The sequence below is a fragment of the Athene noctua genome, chromosome 17 (assembly GCF_965140245.1).
Source record: "Athene noctua chromosome 17, bAthNoc1.hap1.1, whole genome shotgun sequence".
Taxonomy (NCBI): Eukaryota; Metazoa; Chordata; class Aves; order Strigiformes; family Strigidae; genus Athene; species Athene noctua.
The window spans coordinates 6341902-6361187 of record NC_134053.1 but is presented as its reverse complement, the minus strand read 5'-3'; the positions used below and the strand labels follow the sequence as shown (position 1 = coordinate 6361187).

Below are 19286 nucleotides of genomic sequence, written 5' to 3'. Positions count from 1 at the left end.
GAAGCAACTGAGAAAAGAGGACAGTTGGATACCTTTTGACAAATGCTTATAGGGAAGCTTTTCCTGGGCATAAGGAATAAGCACAGAGATGCTTATGTGAAAATGTAGCTATTGAGGGATGAAGGGCTGAACTGCCAGCTAAACAGAGGTGGGAACTGATACCTTGATAGTTTTTAACAGGATGTAGAAAAGACAAGATCTAACTGCTGTTTACTGGGTAAGGAAGCTATTGTCACGTTTGCCCTGCTGACTGCACAGTGTAGTGTGTTGGATCCCGAGCACACCACACTATCCAGGCTGCGTTTGAATGTTTCTTTCCTACCCTCTCACAGTGTAGCTGAAATGAAGCCATCTCTGCAAAGATGGGCCTCATCTGAATTGAATTTGCTGAGCTTAATCAGCAAATCTTTTCTACAATCTTTTATTTTCTAGTTTTTGAAAGGCAACCCAAATCAAATATTATGGAAAGGTGACTTACTGCTTCACAGCTGTGGTTGCGACATTTATTTCTAAAACTGTTCTTTCAAGAGCTCTAGCATATTTACACACAGTTATTTTGACCTGAATATTGCAAAAAGAGGGATGTGAAGATAGAGCATGTGGTTCAGAGCTGTGAAGACTTTGTGCAAAAGTGAGGACACAGCAAAAGTTCTTGGAGAAATTAACTGCAAAACACTCTCTGTTTTATGCAGGAGTATGTCTGTGTGGTGGGCTGACCCTGGCTGGATGCCCGGTGCCCACTAAAGCCACTTTATCACTCCTCTCCTCAGCTGAACAGGGGAGAGAAAATATAACGAAAGGCTCGTGGGTTGACTTAAGGACAGGGAGAGCTCACTCACCAATTACAGTCATAGGCAAAGCAGACATGACTTGAGGAAATAAACTTATTACCAATCAAATCAGAGTAGGGTAATGGGAAAATAAAAGCTAAATCTTAAAACACCATCCCCTCACTCCTCCCTTCTTCCTGGGCTCAACTTTACTCCCAAATTCTCTACCTCTTTCCCCCCAGCAGCACAGGAGGATGGGGAATGGGGGTTGTGGTCAGTTCTTTACCCGCTGTCTCTGCTGCTTCCTTCTCCTCAGAGGGAGGACTCCTCACACTCTTCCTCTGTTCACAAACCTTCTTATAAAGGAATTGGAGAATGTTGGTGAATCTGACTCTGTACAAAAAAAATTGAAATACCAAACTGAATGATCCCTCTTAATCTAGGGAGCATTGTGAGTTGTGTGGTTGAGCTGGCAAAAAACCACCAGGATTTCTAATGGTACTTTCTAAAAGCTTTGCTGGAAGTTTGTTGTTAATATAAAGAGATATAGGGGATTGAGAGTAGCCCTGCGGAGAAGGACTTGGGAGTAGTAGTAAATGGAAAACTGCCTGTGCGCCAGCAATGTGTGCTTGCAGCCCAGAAATCCAACCGTGTCCTGGGCTGCATCAGGAGCAGTGTGGCCAGCAGGGCGAGGGAGGAGAGGATACCCCCCCTCTACTCTGCTCTCCTGAGACCCCACCTGGAGTCCTGTGTCCAGCTCTGGGGGCACCAACACCAGAAGGACATGGACCTGCTCGAGTGGGTCCAAAGGAGGCCACAAAGATGCTCAGGGGGCTGGAGCACCCCCCTGTGAGGACAGGCTGAGAGAGCTGGGGGGTTCAGCTGGAGAAGAGAAGGCTGTGGGGAGACCTTAGAGTGGCCTCCCAGGGCTGAAAGGGGCTGCGGGAAAGGGGGGAGGGACTCTGGATCAGGGGGTGTAGGGACAGGACAAAGGGTAATGGGTTTAAACTGATTTAGATTAGATTAGATAAAAGGAAGACATTCTCCCCCGTGCGGGTGGTGAGGCCCTGGCACAGGTTGCCCAGAGCAGCTGTGGCTGCCCCCTCCCTGGCAGTGTTCCAGGCCAGGTTGGACGGGGCTTTGGGCAACCTGGGCTAGTGGAAGGTGTCCCTGCCCATGGCAGGGGGTGGGACTAGGTGATCTTTAAGGTCCTTCCAACCCAAACCATTCTGTGATTCTATGACATTCTGAAAAACTTGCAGACTCTGATAAATGTTAGTGGGAATTTTTCTGCTTAGTTCTGTGTCCCTACATTTTATACAGAAAATACTGAAACTGAATTTAATTTCCTGCAAGGTACCAATGACCACACTATGTCTTATTTTGGAGGTTTATGTTGGACTTCGGTCTTGTTGCCTGCCCTGACAAAATGTTTATTCAACAAACCTGAATTTATTAGTTTGAATTGTCTTCTATTGTATGTAATGTATACTTAACCATCATTTTCAAGCAACTTTTGGGGGCACAAGCAATAAAAAACCATTAATGAAACGTGTTGTAGGAAGAATAAGTGCTAGTCAGGTAGTACAGATGCAGTCATAGCAAACTCCTCACTTGATTGTTTTGTTTTTTCTACACAGTTTGGAAATGATCCATCATGTCTGCAGCCTGCAACATCACAGAAAATATTTGATCAGACCCAGTTTTTAGAAGAGACCCAGATTTCTAAGTCTCATGTCACCACCTTAAATCAAGAGCATCATCACTGGCAGTTTTTAGTAAGTCCTGTCTTTGTTTTACTATTTCATGGGAACTGATAAAGACAAGTCTAGTTTTGCAGTCCATGCTGCTTCTTTTGGTTGGTTGATTGGATGGGGTTTTTTGTTTGCATGTGCAGTAACATCAGGAGTTGGAGTTTTCTGAGGAGGAATGTTTGAGAGAAGGAGAGTTTAGCTTCACAATCTTTATAGATTTTTAATTGTTTTCTTAGGTACTAGTACTTAAATAATATACATATGTACCTGGGACATAATTTAAGCATGAAATGAGAGTTTAATAAACAAAGATGTAAAAGAAGAAATAATTCCAATGCTTTGTTCTGGATGCATGAATATAAACATGCAGGATCTAGTGCTTAATGGTTATGATCAGCACATTCCAATCTGTTTTGGTGTATACAACCTGACACTTGAATCTGAATGTCAGCAGATTTTTTTCTGATTGGATTTCTATGTGTTTGCACATGTTCTGTTATTTGGGCACCTTTTGCGTTCAGAGAAGAACCTATTTAGAAGACTCCTTTGAATATAAAAGCTATAGCATAACGTTAGTATACCTGAAGACAACTTCCAGAGAGGAATATGGGTGCCAGTGAGGTGCCTTGAATTCTTTCTTTTAGGTAAAATAATTTACCTAAAGTATGAAGACATTTGAATACATAAATTGGCATTAACTTGCACTTAAGTACAGAGACATTTGAATACATAAAGTTCTATTTCTTTTTAAAATCAGAATTGCAGATGGAACACTACATTTTGATTCCTATAATTAATAGCTGGTTTACCTGTGTTTGCTTTCATTGCACCAAGGAATTTACTTAGTTTTGGACTGTAAAATTATGATGGGTGTAAAAATATTTTTTTTTTTTTTTAAACTTGGTAATGAAAACAAAAATATTGTGAAGAAGGAAGGCGCACTTTGTTCAGTTTTTGGAGAAATTAGATTGAACTAAGTGTCTTGAGTAGAATTTTGGAGTCAGTTTTCAGTAGTAAACACAGTTTGGTAAGTAGACTTGGGGATCTACCATGTTTATCCTCTAAAAACCTGCCAGTTGCTCGAGATATCTAAGCCATAATTTCATGGTTGTCCTTTTCATAGAAGTGCTTGCTTAACCGTTCAGTTAAGCATACTAGTTCTTGAACATACTAGTTCAAGATGGAGTAGTGTAAGTTCTGTTGCTTGACTTCAGATTTACCTGAAACAGAGTTAAATACAAGTTCTAGAGCTTCCATTTAGATATAAATTTCAGGGCTTTGTTTCTCCACCTAATGCTGATTTACAGAGAAATATTCTTTTTAGATGAGGTAGAATAATAACATTACTCTCTAGTGCTAAAACAATTAGTCTTTTTAAAATTCAGTTTACAAAGCAAAACCTTAAAACTGAAATGTGCTCCCTAGATCTCTTTATGTCCCAGCATTGGCAGCCATTGCTCTGTATTCTTGCCAAAGATACAGATTATTTTATTAGTCTCAAGTTACTCTTTATTTTAGCAAATATGTTTACTATGGTGGTACTACTTTGAGTGATGTGTAAGTAATGATTGTCTTGGACATGTTCTGCAGAAAAACAGGGAGCTGTGCGTTCGGGTATGATAAAATGAGTATATTACACTTTAGAAAACATGTTTCCTAATGGGTGACTGTAGAGATGGAGCTAAACTCTTTATGGAGATGCACAGTGAAAGCACAAGAGGCAATAGATGCAGGCTCTATCAAGGGAATCCTTATTAGATCTAAGGAAAAAAAAAATCTTTAAAATTAGGGTGGTCATTTTGCAGAGAGGTTATGGAATCTCTTCCCTTGGAGAGATGGAAACCTTGACTGGTGAGCAAACTGATCCAGCCCTGGGCAAACTGATCCAGCTGTGAAGCTGGCCATGCTTTGAGCAGAAGTTAAACTAGGTGACCTCCAGACTCTTCCAGCCTAAATTATCCTGTGATTATATAAACATGAATGCTTACTTACATGCATAAATTTTCCTTATTTATGATTCTCGATTGTACATACTTGTCCTTACAGAATGCCCCCCTTACATTTATAGTGAGTTCAAATAATAGATTCTTGAAAAGTATACCACAGGGAATACTAAAATCATGTTTGGTATTGTATGGTATCCTTCTGTAAGGCTTCTTCATGGCTGTAAATAATATTCTTAAATTCTGTAGGAAATGGACTGTATTACTTTTAATGTACAACGGGCAGAGGAGTTGCTGATGTTTATTCTATAAGCATGCTTTATAGCTGTTAACAGATTTTTGCACTATGTAGAGTTGATTGCAATTCATTATTGCATAATTGAAGTTATATTTGTATTTAAACAAATAAACCTGATCCCATAACTAGACCTGTATATATAAATATTTACTACTACTGCATATACTCCCATTTTAAAATAAGCTATTATGCCAGCCTAAAAGCATGTATGTTCGTATCTGTGTGAAGAATATGTGCATACTGTGAGTCCTTTAGACCCTTCAGGACTGGCAGGTGTTATGAAAATGATCCTGTGGTTTATTTTCCAGTCATAATGAGTTTTGAGGAGCATATATGTTGGTCAGTTACTTGATCCACATCTCTTGGTGACTGGGTTATAAGATGTAGTTCATATATCACCTTTGATCTTCAAAGCACTTTGCAACCATTAGCTAACAGAATAATTTAAAGAAAATTCATAAAAAAATACCATTTTTAAACCTGATGTTCTCACTGTTCTTACATTGTACCTCGCTGAGCTGAAAGTAAAGGCTTAAAGCTTTGCTTTAAGAGCCTCATATTTGAAGCTTGAGGTTCTAAATTTGGTGCTGGATTTATCCATCTGAAGGATATGAGTTTGATTGCATCAGAAGTAATTATATTTAATATGACAAGAGAAAAGTGCATAAATGTGATATTTTGAACGGCTGTTAATGCCTTCTTTGCATCTCTGCTTCTGAAAAGAATAATTACATAGCTGTGATGTGAACTGAATGTTAAGGTCTGGTGAAAGACACTACTGGTAAGAAAAAGTCAATATTCTAACGTTGTGTGTAGAAGTTCCCTTAACAGAAGGCATTTGAGAAATTAGGTAGTTGTTTGTAGACCCAGACTCGGTTCACTTACAAAAGACCAACTTGTGGCAAAAAAGAGATGCTATTGAAATTAGTGGGAATTTTGCTGTTAGTTTCAGTCATACAATTCATGCTTTTAGGAAGCATGAAGTTGTGTTGTAAAACAAAAAGCAGTGGTCTGGATTAAGGTCTTGAAAACAAAGTAAAGAAATTATTATTTGCAGGAGTTTATTGCTGTCCAGTGTGTATCGTTGAGTCCATTCAGAGCCTCTCAGTTTGTCAGTATTTAAGGGGAACACAAGAAATATAAATGGTTGCTGGGCAGTAGCAGCCTTCTGGATAAAGACTAAACTTTGGACACCCAAACCAGCCTCTATTTAAAATGCTATTGTTTACATAGTGTTGTAGTACGGATAGTGAGAGCGCCAGGTACTCTGCTGCCAGGATTAAAATTTCCTGACAAAATATTAAATGATGTTTCTTTCATACAGGAGTTACAGTACTTTGAGGCTAAATTTTAACTTACTGTTCACTCCTCTTTAATTCTAAATGAATTGCTGCAGCTATATCATTAACAATAACTTTTAATCATTTACACTGAAGATCAGAAGAAATAAGTACAGGTTTTCATTCTGGTACTGTATGTTTCAGCAGTGGTTTTACTGCAAGAGGAATATCCTGTATTTTAGTAAACAGAGACCAAATTTTTTATCTACGACAAATGTTCCGTTTGCCTTCTGTCATTAGCTTTCTGTGTACATAAATATAACAGACTTGCACCAGTTACCTGTTAGTTACCAGGCAACAGCATCATTTGACACTGCCTGCAGCTGCAGTGAATGACGTGCAGCTCCCTGATTGTGAATTAAAGTGCTCTGAATTTTGAACTGAGGTTGATAAAAAGGACATTAGTGTGAGTATAATGCCACTTTTACCGTAGCAGCAACATGTCAGCAGAGTTTCTATAACAACAGCATTTCGCTGAGATATAGCCCTCTATCACATGTTCATGATGGAAAAATTGTAATTGCTTTAGTCTTTTGCAATACGTAGTTTTCTCTACACGCTGTATTGCATTTAAGCCTTTTTGCGAAGCAGGAATCTGTCATGCTTCCCAAACATTTGCTTGGATTCGTTGTTTACTGAGGCCAGAACATTAAATGTTTAGGATAATAGGCAAAAACTGGGCTGAAAGAAAAAGAAATATTTTTATTTTTGTAACTTGTAAATATTTTGAGTATTGCTTGCTAGTCAGAGATGTTTTGCAGTCTCTTGATGATGGCAGAACAATGAGGCTGGAGAGATATATATCTATAGCATAATAATAATAATAAATAAAGAATGCTTCCGATATTTTAATATTTTAAATATTTAGCCTAGATAGCTGGCTCTGTGAAAAAACCTTTTTGAAGTTACTTGTCTTTCCTGTGCCCTGTGCATGTGTGAGATTTTTAGCAAGGAAAGCAACAATATTTATTGCCAAATCCACTATCTGGATTTTGATAAATGCCGGTTAGTCATAATGTCTTTGAATTTTTATAATTTTGGGTCTCTTGAGCATTTTTAAACACATGGCACTCAGTGACAATGAGCTGTTTTAATAGTTTATTTCCCTTTACCATTCCATCTTCAGTTTTCTTCTCCATATCAGTGGAACAACTTATGTAATGTTCTATTTCTAATGTTAGTTTCTAGATTAACTATTGCCTGTGCAAATGTAGACTTCTGGTTTGATTTTTGTTGATACAGTGCCAGTATAATAAAAGCATTTCCTATCTGCAGGCTGTGAAGAGAACTTCCATCAAAAATAGATCTTAATGTGGTTTTAAATTTTTTTTTTCCTGATCAGAGTTCAAGCAGGTTGTTACATTCCTGAATGAGTGAAAGCAGTAAAAGATATTTAAAGGCTCAAACAATGAGACATGCCCAGTATAAGACTGAATTAAATTAGTAGCCATGAAAGCAAACAGACTTTTTTCTTTCTTCCCTAAAACATAATATTCTTATTCTCTCAGTTTAAAAAGATTGACTCAAATATGACCTTTTAATAAAAACACTGTTGTAATATAGTTTCCGTGTTTTTTCTTTTTGGTGTACTAACAAGAGCCATAGGTTGGGAGGGCACCAGCTAGGCGCAGGTACTCTCAAGCACTGTTGCTGCCCGGGATCGAGTGGTTTACACGCCTGATGGTGGCTGTTAAAGGAGCTCTGGAGAGATGAGGTGTGCTCAGGTGTTCAAAAGAGCACCGGTGAATCAGGCCTTTAGCAGACTTCAGGGTGGTTTTGCCTGGGCTGGATGCAATGCTGCCTTGTTATTATTCTGGAAAAAATATTATATATTTTTCAAGGATTCTAGGTCTGTAGTTATGATTTCTCTCATGAATACATCTGTTAATCCTGCTGGTTTATAAAATTCAAAAGCAAGGCCTTCTGATAACCTTTACTGGATATGATATATTCAAACTGATTCTTATATTAAAATATTCTGTGCAGATTCTTATATTAAAAACTAAGCTTTTGGGTTTTGTGACTGCAGATTTAAGAGACATCTCAAAATTATCTCAATATAACTGAGCAGTGAATCCAGTCTAAACAGACAAGAGCAATGAAACATTCTTATCTCTATTCTTCTATAAGGAACAGAGCAAATGAGCTAATTAATAAGAAAGTCAAAGATAGATTCAGGAGCTGAATGCAGAGGTTTTTTCAGTCCCAGGTTAAAGGGCATGATTTTTCTTTCCGCATTTTGTACTTTGTCATTTAAATGTGTTCAGTCAACAAACAGTCAGTGACACAAACCTTTAAAGGTTCCACCTCCTCTGAAATAATTGTATTCTGAACCTGGGATATGGGTTGGGATTCTGTTTAAGAGATAGGGTGTATATTCTTCTTAAATCTTAATTTTGTGTTTATGGATATAGTCTGTATGTTCATAAATCTCGCTATCTAGTGTTCTGTTCATTGCTCTCTGGAAGGACACCACCTGATAAGTCTAACTATATATTATCTTTCTCCTGAATGTACTGTCCATTGTCACAGTCCCAGTTCCCTTCTAAATTGCCTCAAATGAAATACTTGCATTAGACAAGAAAGCTAAAGAAAGTCAGTGCATTATTAGTTACAACAAAACAAAAGGCTTATGGAGCAAGGTGATTTATTACTTCATTTTTCTGAAACACATTACAAGATTAATTTTTTTGTTTATACTTTTTCATATCCTAATTACATTTGCCTCTTGTTTAATCATCTTTAAGACAAACGAGTATGTCTGAGGAGACAACATTATTTAATTAACTTTTGTCCTAATGAATCAGACTGGAGAATTTTGTAGTAGCTTCATTTACAAGGCTTCTTGTCCAGTAAATTGGTTGGAGACAAAATACTCAGGTGATATTAAAAAATATAAGCCTTAAACTTAAAACCCATACTATAATCTTTAGGCTCAGTGATGTTACTACTAAATTCAGAGGTGAGTTAGATGATGGCTCTCTGATTTTAGCTTGATATTTAATTTACAAATAATTTAGGGGGCTGATTTACTTTTTATAGAATGAGAATTTATATTTTACCTTCAAATAGTTATTACATCAAAGCCAGATGATGAAAATGATAGTGCATATCAAAGCTTTCTCCAGCAGGAACAGTGGTAACACCTCTGTTGATTGTTTCATATTCAGGTCTAAAGCGCTCTCAGACTCGTTGCTGTGGCTTCCAAAAGACTAACCAATTAATACTAATTTTGCTGCTGGGCTTTACGTTATGAAACAACCGGTTCTTCAACTTCTACTTGTCTTCTAGTTCTCACTGAATTAAACTGAGTCCTTTGATGCGTTTCTAAGATACTCATCAGCCATATGAAGGCTGCTATTGCAATCACTACTCAAATGAGTGACTGGCTGGCAAAAGAATCTCATGTTAAAATTGATGACCTAAAGCCAGAGGAGTCTATAGTCCATTTCTAAATATCTGCAAGTCTTTTTGCTAGTGCCGGTGTTCTTTTTTTTTTTCACATAGTGTAGGCCAAATTCTGATTACCAGTAGTACCACTGAAGTCAGCAAGGCTAGTAATGTGAGTAGTGAGAGCAAGATACAGCCTTATCTGTATGAGTAATCAAATTGTTCTCTAACAGCATATAAATGTAGACTAGGTCATTATTTGAACGAACTTCACTCTGTTTCCAGGAGAAGTACTAGTGATTAGATCTGCAGAAAGAAGGCTGCTCAAAGCTACCAGACTTGCTTTTCACTGGCTAAAATGTACCAGAAGTGTTGGATCAAAAATCCAGTTTACGTAAACACTGTACAAAGTGTACAGCACTTTGTAAAGGCAGCACAGCTGGGAGAAAGATATTTTGAATTAAATCCCTTTCTGAATATGAATATTAGAGCCTACAAGGAGCCCATGGCTTGGTGGTGTACATGAGAGATAAAAGACATACTGGGGAAAAGTGTATTGAATGTCAAAAAGATATATAAAACTGTATTTCTGAGCGGTCCTCTTTCATCAGACACAACCAGAAAAGCTGAGATGTGTGAACAGGAGCATATTAGCGCATGTTGAAGTTTACAAATTCCTGTTTTAACCTGTGCGTAGCACTCATGCATATTTTATATGCACAGATTGTGTATTTACATCTAAGTTTGAGGATCTTAGTGCAGATTCCAAATGCAAAAGGCGCTTTACTGACAAATGTTGGTTTAAAGAAAAAAAAAAAAAAAAAGTCCTTCCATGAAGAATTTAAAAATAACAAGGTAAGCCATGCAGAATGTTTGTGTGTAGATCAAAAGTAACTACATAGCTACAAACTACAGCCCCAGAATTTTTAATTCTTATGATAAATTAACCTGAAGTTAAAACTGAAAGTACTGTAATCCTCAGCATTGTCCTTCAGCAAACATTCCTGCAACTTGGAACATTGGCCTTATATCAGGAAATAGTGAAAGTATTTTCTCAGCGTGAAGTACTGTGATGAGAATTGAATGAATTTGGGAGTTGGACAAGACCAGTTTATTAAAGGCATCAAAACTTCTGCTTGTCTGTTTAAATGGTTTTGAGACTGCTTCTCTGATTTGAAGCAGCAGTTGTGATTCTGCCCTCCAAAGAAGCCTTCCAGTTCTCTTTCTTGATTAAGACTGGGTGTATGAAGCTCTGAGTATCTTCAGACATTTGAAAACATTCAGCGCGCGCTGGCAGTGTGCAAGATTGCTTTTAAATAGGGAGGTGTGTGGAAGCACACACAATACCTCTGTTATTCACCACTGTAAATAACCAGCACAAGTGATTCCGGTGATGTTGCAGACAGCTCACGATGTACTTCAATAAGCATAAGATTTTGCAGAACAGGGCTTCTAAATGGTGTGTATAGTTGTAGGTAACCTGTGTAAATACGGTCTAACAGTACCTGTTCTGCGTAAAGACATACTAATGAGTGTGGAAGTGTGCCCACCAGTCTTAAACTTTTCTGTCATCCTGGGAGAGAGGCAACCACCAGCTATTTGCTGGACTGCAGGCTCAGTAACATTTGGCAGCATGCTCTGTGTAAATGGCCATTTTTTCTTTCCTTGGGGAATATATACCAGTATTGGTAGGTCATTTGGGGCCTTAGTATGGCTTATTTTATTTTGGAGGGCCAGAAATAAACTAGATTGCTTAAAACAAACAGTTTTGAAGCAATCATCACTTGGGATGTTCTTTCTCTTTCCTTATGGCCACAGCTGTCTAAGGTACCTGCATTGCTCCTGAAAAACCTTGATAGGTGATTTTCTGTATTTGAAGGAAAGTTGCAATGTAAGCGCCTTGCTTCTCAAACCTAATGACAATGAGATCTCCCTTTTGGATTTCACTGAATGTTCTTCCAAAGCAGCTACACTGGTTAATATTTTTTTCCTTCTTAAAAAATAGTTTCAGACACATTCAAACCATTAGTTCATCATTACCTGAGAAGCAGTGGGTGGACAAGGGAAACAAGTCGTGATCAGCATAGCAAGGAGATAATGAACTATCTAAATAATTAGCGACACATTTTAAAAATATGCTCATATAGAGCCAAAAGTATCTTGGCTTGAGCGCATGGTCTCAAAGACGTATTTGAGACTATTCATTTCAGCAAGGCAAATATGATTTAACTCTTTCTCTCTGTGGGTTTTTAGAATTCATAAAATGTGAAATGTAGTCAGAAAGGAACAGTATGTGATTCAAAGCAAAGCACACTACATTAAGATCACTCAGGAACATATTTTGAAACTTCCTGGTTCCTTCTTTAGAAGTAGGTGGCATGTTTGGTGTAGTTGATGTGAAGATTTGGAGATCATTTCGAACAGTTGAAATTCCAGAAATAAAATGGCATGGGCATCTTCACCTGGAGAAAAAAATAAATGCAAGCACTTGACATATACTCTAACAGATGTATCTTTTCAGTTAACGGAAGATAAAATACAATTCTAGACGCTTCCAAAGAAGACTACAGGCTTCATTTCAATGGGACTTGATGTTTTGCAAAAACCCAAGGCTAATATTATTTATGAAATTTTGAGATAAAAAAAGAGCTATATAACGGAATATCTGTTAAGAAGGGGATGACCTATTTTCTCTTTAGTGACAGTTCCCTAGTTCCCTGTGGGCAGACAGGATTTTACTTCAGTGTGGCAGGAGGGTGTCTGAGGAAGCTGTTGGACTCATAGCTGTCATTGCACCGTGAAACACTCCTGTTCTGGCCACATCACTCTGTTGTGGTCATGTAGCCATGTGACTAAGCCATGTAGCTCTGTTTTTAAGTATTCTGGCTGAGCTGCTTTTGGTATTTTAAAATGCTGTGGTTTTATTTATTTATTTCTGTGCTAGCATATTTTCTTCTAATTGCTGACATATTTGTGTGTCATTAAGAAAGGATCATTGTTCTTTAAATTTCTAGTTCAGTTTTATGGATTCGGAGTTAACAGGTGGTTTGGATAAGCGTCCAGGACTTGTGTTTCAGATGTGATGCTTGCTGCTATAAACTATGTGGTAGAGAAGTGAAATCCAAAATAATATCTTCCAATATTTTGGCGACATTGCTAATAAAATATGTATTCATTTTCATAAATAACAGTGGCAAAATTGAGACTGACTTACATCTATCTAGGGTAGGTTTTCCTCATCATAGCAACCTGTTGAAGAAAGTATCTGTCATTCCTGATGGGATACCCAGTAGATGAGAGAGAATCGGTTGCTTTCAGAAAAGGAGTGCTGAAGCCAAGTAAGACCCAGTAGCTCAACACTTTATTAGATAAATTTCATGTAGTCTTTTAACTACACACTGAAGATGCATGTGCTGGGCTAAGAGTGGTGTGTGCTGTTTGATTTAAATTTGTGCTACAAAGCAGCTCATGGGCAGCAGTCCAATCCCAGAAATGCATTGCTTTCTCTGTCTCTTTCTCTGGTAGTAAAAATAAGAAGCAAGGCTAAGGATATGTAGCAGGCAGAGTCAGACTGTGACTTAGAGATGTGATGAAAAAAAATTTTTTTTTTTTTTTTTTGTTTTCTCTTATGGATTTAAATGGAGAGGTACTGGAGGGAAGCTGGCCAGCAACTGCCCTGACAGAGCCTTGTTTTCTTTGTGGATTAACAGGGAACTCCAATCTGCAAGGACGTCAATCTGGCTCCTTTCATCAGCACTGAATCACTTTAAAAAGAAAAACAGTGCATGTGATTATCAAAAGCATTTCCATTTATAACACACTGTGGCAATTCAGCTCAGACACCAGAAAGTAAGAACATTATATACTAAAAAGATGTTGAATCTAGAAAATTATGAAATATATATAATTGTGGCAATAAAATATACATATTCCTGTCACTTTATGGAGTTTTTTATACGTATTGACATTTTAAAAGATGGTGTTTCCTTTACTTAGCATGTCTGTGATAAGTACACATCAGCAAAGACATTAGAGACTGGAGTCCAGAGAAACAGTGATTAGCATATTTTAAACTTTCCTGCAATGACTGCTTAAATACATTTGCATTAATAGAAAGATGAGACTCTTCATGATGTTCTCTGCATGACAAAGGCTAAAAATAGTTTTATTAGAACTTTGGCTGCAGTTCTACTAAATTTTAACAGTTCGGGGGAAAGGAAAACACTTTTGAAAGGTTATAATTAATGAGTTGTGTTGTTGGTTTTTTTAAAGTATACCAAAATAACATGAAGAAATTGGGACAAGCATGCTATTTTGTGCCTTTGGCATTTTGATGGTTTTGCAGCCTAGCTTCCCACTTGAGATGGGGGCGGGCTTTGCTGCTGCTTGCTCTTAGCAGCTAGCCCTCTGCAGCTGTTCAGAAAGAAATTCAGTGTGTAAATTTGAAGATGATTGCACAGAAAGAAAATTCTCTTCTGAATTTACAAAGCAAAGCATTATGCCTACCACTCTCTCAAGTTGAAAGGAATTCCAGCATGGTGTAACTTTATTTGAATGTAAATTGTGTTTAAATTGTTGGCAGTTTAAAAATTTAGATCAAGGTCCAGACAAACTTAAGGTTTGATAACATCTAGTTTCCTGTTGTGATGGAATAAAAAAACCCACCAGTGTCAATACAGCATGCCTGTAATGCTGGGCATACTGTTGTGGAGAGAGGAGGAACAAACCAAGCTGTTGTGTAAGTGAAGAAACCAGTGTTAGGTCACACACTGAAGCTGTGATGTGTGGAGTGAATTTTTAGGCCTGCTAGTTGCATTAAGTGCTGTCTGGGATGAAGAAGGGGGAGTCCAGAAAGTAGGAAATGGTGTTTTCAGTTCACTGCTGTTAGTTGTAAACGGTATCGTAATGGGCAGGGAAATATTAGAACTGTAACAACTGGAACCCACTAGTATTGTCATTGCCATCGTTGCTGCGTGCTCCAAGATCTGTGCACGTGCTCTGGTAATTTGCTGTTCCTGGATGTGCAGAAGCATGCTAGCACATACACTGTTGACAGAGGAAATACACAGCTCTGTAAAAGAGGTTTTTTACATATTTTTTATGAATGAACATTCTACTTTTCTGATGAAGCATGTACTTATTTGTTAAGATGCTGAAGAGGTTAACTATATACTCAGCCATCTCTGCAGGCAAGCCCGTGCTTAAAGTTCAGAAAATAAATTCTGTAATATTTCCTAACATATCCTTGTATTACACAACCTGTAGAATTTAAAACAGAATGTGCAGGAACCCTCTAGAACTAGAGTTAAAAAGTAGCATTTCCTTGCTTCTGAAGAAGTTTTTGTGTATGAGAAATGTCCTTGCAGATAAATAAACAAAGCAGTGTTGTAGAATATATGGGAACAGTGCATTTGTTAAGAAAATGATGTATTGGAAGTGCAGTGATCTATACAGATGTTAAGGAAATTATTATTAGCTGGTAACTCAGTTGAGTGGATGTGAGGCTAGAGGATTAAAGCTAAGTCTTACAAATAAAACCTAATTAGGGTTTTTAATTAGGGTACAGCCACTTACAGTAATTTCCTCATAACTTTCTCCTTTTAGAATGGATGTGGTCAAATGCTTAATGAGACATTTCTGGATGTCTGACTCCATGTTGCAGTACTCCCAATACGCTCATTAAAGGGCTTACTGTCAATTTATATATTTGTATGTAAACTCAACTGAGAAATACTGCAGGAGGGACTTATTAGTAATGATAAGCTATGATGTGAGACTTTGGCTATTTTTTTCCTTATGGAGATGCATCTTTCAGCTTACCTCCTGAATTTGAACGATTACTTTATAGAAGTGATCACTGCTCAAACATCCATCCACAGTGTTACCTTGCACAGACATGGTGAACTACATGTTAGTTTCAGGGGTTTATGGGGGGGTTGGTTTGGTGTTTCAGAATTCTGATTGGTTTGCATTTGGTGCATGCTTGAGTTCTGACAGCAGCATATTCATTAAACTAAATACTACTACAATAGTTTGCTATTAGCTAAGATTTTTCTTGATCCAAGCAATTTGATGAACTTAAGCTTGGTATTTTTTAGGCTTGTACTAGATCTTCATTTACACATAAGTTTCATAATTTTTAACCCATGAGTTTCATTTAAGCCTAAACAGGGATTGAACTCTTCCACCACATGCACGTCAGCTTTTGGTGAAGTTGTAGGACTGCACAGTGGTTCTGTCTGTACAGTTCTGAATGGATCCATGTTCCTTTCTCTTAGGAGATAAGAACCAAAACTTCTGCATCCATGTTTCTTAAATTCAGCATATAAAGTATCATTCCACATAGTGATGTAGTGCTTCTTTAGAGGTATTGTATATTGCTCTGTTTTGAGAATAAATGAGGGGGGAAAGCTTTGAGGTTATTTCTTAAAAAAAAAGTGGAGGGAAGAAAAAAGTGGAAAAGAAGAAAAAACATAAAAAAGAGAAAATGGAAAAAAAAAAGCAGTCCTCAGTTCTGCAAAAAGAAGCATTTGGATGTACTAGTACCATTGTGCCAGATATGATGTAAATATGGATGGGTGACAGAACGGGAGACATAAGGATGATTCATAATCTTAGCAGGGAAAAAGTAGTAAAATAGGTAAGCTGCTGTGGTGGTATGGTGTTCAAAGCACTTCTAGGAGTTTCCCCCAGGGTATTTTGACAACCGGTGATAATTTGCAGAGAATTTGGAATATTTCAGCCCAGCTTAAACACCCCATGTGAGAAGCTTATTCATATTTTTTGAAAGGTTGGAGCCTCTGAGATCATTAAAATGTGGCCTTGAAAGCTCAAGAGAATAGTTTTTATCCGCCTATTTCTGGCATAACATTTTATATTTCAGCACTTAGACTTCTATTATTCTATCAGTTGTCTTCTAGCACAAAATGTGACTTGGTTTTATTTTTAAAGGTAACTGAGATCTTTTAAATTTCAAAATTTTAACAAACAAAAGGCTCACTTCATAGCTGATTTTATCTCAACTGTGATTTTCAAGGTCTTAATCTCTCATTTCCATCTTCAGATGTGCTCTCATGGAAATCATACTGTAGGGAAAGTTCTGAATAGAACTAAAAGGAGCATTTATGTGTTAAACCCTTTTGTCTTGTTTTTATTAACAGTTTTCTATATTTACATTATGATTTGAAAAGACAAGAGAGAATATGTTAGTCACACGCTGGCCTGTATTTATGTGCTGATCTTGGTATTCATGCAAGTGCAGTTTCTTTGGGAGATTTAGTTGGAAAAGGAAGAAAGAGTCAAACATATGCACTGAACTTCAAACCCATGAGCTATAACTTTGTAATGTGAGCAGTAAGCTTGCTAGAGGCAGTTCCTGATTATATGAGAGAGATCTTGGATTTGCTGGACCATGATTACATTATGGATCTCTGAAACCTGTCTTTAGATGCAGCAGGCTCTGGGGCAATATTAGGCTCCAGAGCTCCCTACCAATTTCATAGCAAACTTGATTAAGCCATTAAATTGCAGATCGTTGCTGACAGTAAATTAATTCTAAATCTGAGTCCTGTTCTGCACTACATTGGGAGACTTTTACCAGGAGGCCAGTGGCTTGAAAATGGGTAATTAAATTCTGCTGTAAATACATTTTTATCTACCCTTCTGCTTGCAGGAGCTGGCAAACAAGCGACAGCCATTAATTAATACCTGTAATTTGGTTTAGTGGAATAAGCCCTGTTCCTGTCAGATTCTGAAATGTAAACCAAGGCTATGAAGTGGGGAGTAAGTAAAAGATAAAGAAAGCTGTTAAAAATGTGTTCATAAGAGAATCTGTTCTTATTTCTCTCTGTAAAAAATGTTGATTAGTTTGCAAATTTGGCAATACTTTGATCTGAAGTCAGTGTAGAAAAGAAAAGTTAAAAAAACCCCTAAGTATAGGAAAAGTAATAATAGTGGCAAGATGTATTCTGGACATTTCTTAATTATGTAATTAATCCCTTATACCCAAATTTACAAAATCAGTAGGTAATTTTAGAAGGTCGAGCATCTCTGGTGCACATAGATTTGCACATTGGTTGACACACAAGGTTTTTGTTATTATTTGGGTTTGAGCCAAGAAGCATTGTTTGCAGGTTTTATTCAGAAGTATAAAAAGGAAACTAGAACCTTGTTTACTAGTACTGTATTAATGCTGTTCTCTTTCCATTCCTCTAAAATAAACTCAATTTTCCTACTTTTCTTGCATAGCCTTCCCATTTCCTTAAAGACCTGAAAGTTGGACAATTATGAGACTCACTCCTTTATTAAGGAAAGGTGCCTCCTAATTCTCATTAGAGAGAAGCAGGATTCTCCACAGTATTTGACTGTGATGAATAGTTTCTAATGTCTTAAAAGTTCAGGGGTACTTTGAGCTCTCCAAACTAGTTTAAGTCTTTCATAGGGAGTCTGACTTTCATTTACATACTCCTAAAATTCCTGTCAGAGGATTGAGGCTCATCCAGCGCTTAAATGGAAAGTGATATAGCAAAAGGGAGGTCAAAATTGTGACACATCCTTTTGACAGAATAATGGGAGTGACCAGGGGGAAAAGATGCCTAGAGAAAGGACTGAGCATGAGCCGTTGGGTGTGTCTGTATCCGAATAGTGGAGGTAACAATCTTCATTGCATTCTAGTACTCTTTCAAAAATTCTTTCAACTATTTTGTAATTGTGTGAATAATTTTCTAGAAAAGAAGGAACAAGAAGCCTTCGAGGATGTTTTAACAGCATTATTGGCTGTCTGTCTTTACCTATGAATCAATCTGAATTATATTCAAGGTGTTTCTTAGCAACCTAATGACATCAGCTTTATCAGTGTTGTGGCTTATTTACTCTTTTGTCGTTAACATTGCAGACAGAGCTGAGTTTTTGAAAACAGATGTTTGGAAACTTCGGAAGGTAAAAGGTTTATTTGGTAGTGAACACGTCTATAAACTTTATCTGAAGTGATCACGTCATATAAAATGAAAGATATCTCATAGTGACACGACCCGGAAATGTTAAGTTTTCTGGCAAAAATCATAAGAGAAAGAACTGTAATTCAATAAAAAAATAATGTTACTGTACTTAACCTACCTCTGCTTTCTAACGTTAATAAACCCAGAACAGGGGTAGAATTAATTTGCATATGTACCATATAAAGTTGGGTAAGTTGTTAAACCGCAAATTAGGAAAAAGTCCTAAGATAACCACAGAGAGACAAGGAGAAAACATAGGTGCAACTTATCTGTTTTGGACAATAAATGTATTTAATGATTGATCAATGACAACTAAAATTGTGGAATTGCAAGGTATTTGACATTTGAGGGGTTAGAAAAAAAAAAAAGCAAACTAGTTGTTTGGAGAGAAATGCTTTTAAAGGGATGAGGTTATTAATAGCTGGCTTTGTATATGAATAAAATTTACTTCATGTGAAGTGTTTTTGTAATGAGTGCTTTCCATTAGAATTATGAAATACGTAGTGAGCAAGCCTGTTACACTACAATCTCTAGTAGCCTCACCATTCTTCTAACTGTTAAAATTCTACATATTAAAGATATGGTAAGATAGGCTTCTTAGGAGTCTGTGCACTGATTTTTGTTCAAGCCTGTGGAGCCCAAAAGCCTGCTGAGCATAATCTCTTTTTTCCCTTCTGAACAGCATGATCATGAGATTTGCATGAAAACATATATATATGATTTTGTTTATATATTTTGCATATAAAGAGATAGAATTTTATTACATATTTATATAGATAATATTAGATCTATAAA

General features: G+C 37.1%; 2 protein-coding genes across 3 annotated transcripts in view; both read left to right on the top strand.

Moving 5' to 3' along the window:
* Positions 1-19286, top strand: part of LOC141967594 (uncharacterized) — a 111641-nt gene that overhangs the window by 51276 nt on the left and 41079 nt on the right. The gene's annotated exons all lie outside the window — the stretch shown is intronic.
* RIMBP2 (RIMS binding protein 2) overlaps positions 2412-19286 on the top strand; it is a 118647-nt gene continuing 101772 nt past the window's right edge. Inside the window, exon 1 of one of the 2 annotated variants that reach the window (XM_074921440.1) lies at positions 2412-2548. The gene's annotated coding sequence lies outside the window, so the exon portion shown is untranslated. The remainder of the gene's footprint in view (positions 2549-19286) is intronic. The other variant, XM_074921447.1, reaches the window with a different exon arrangement.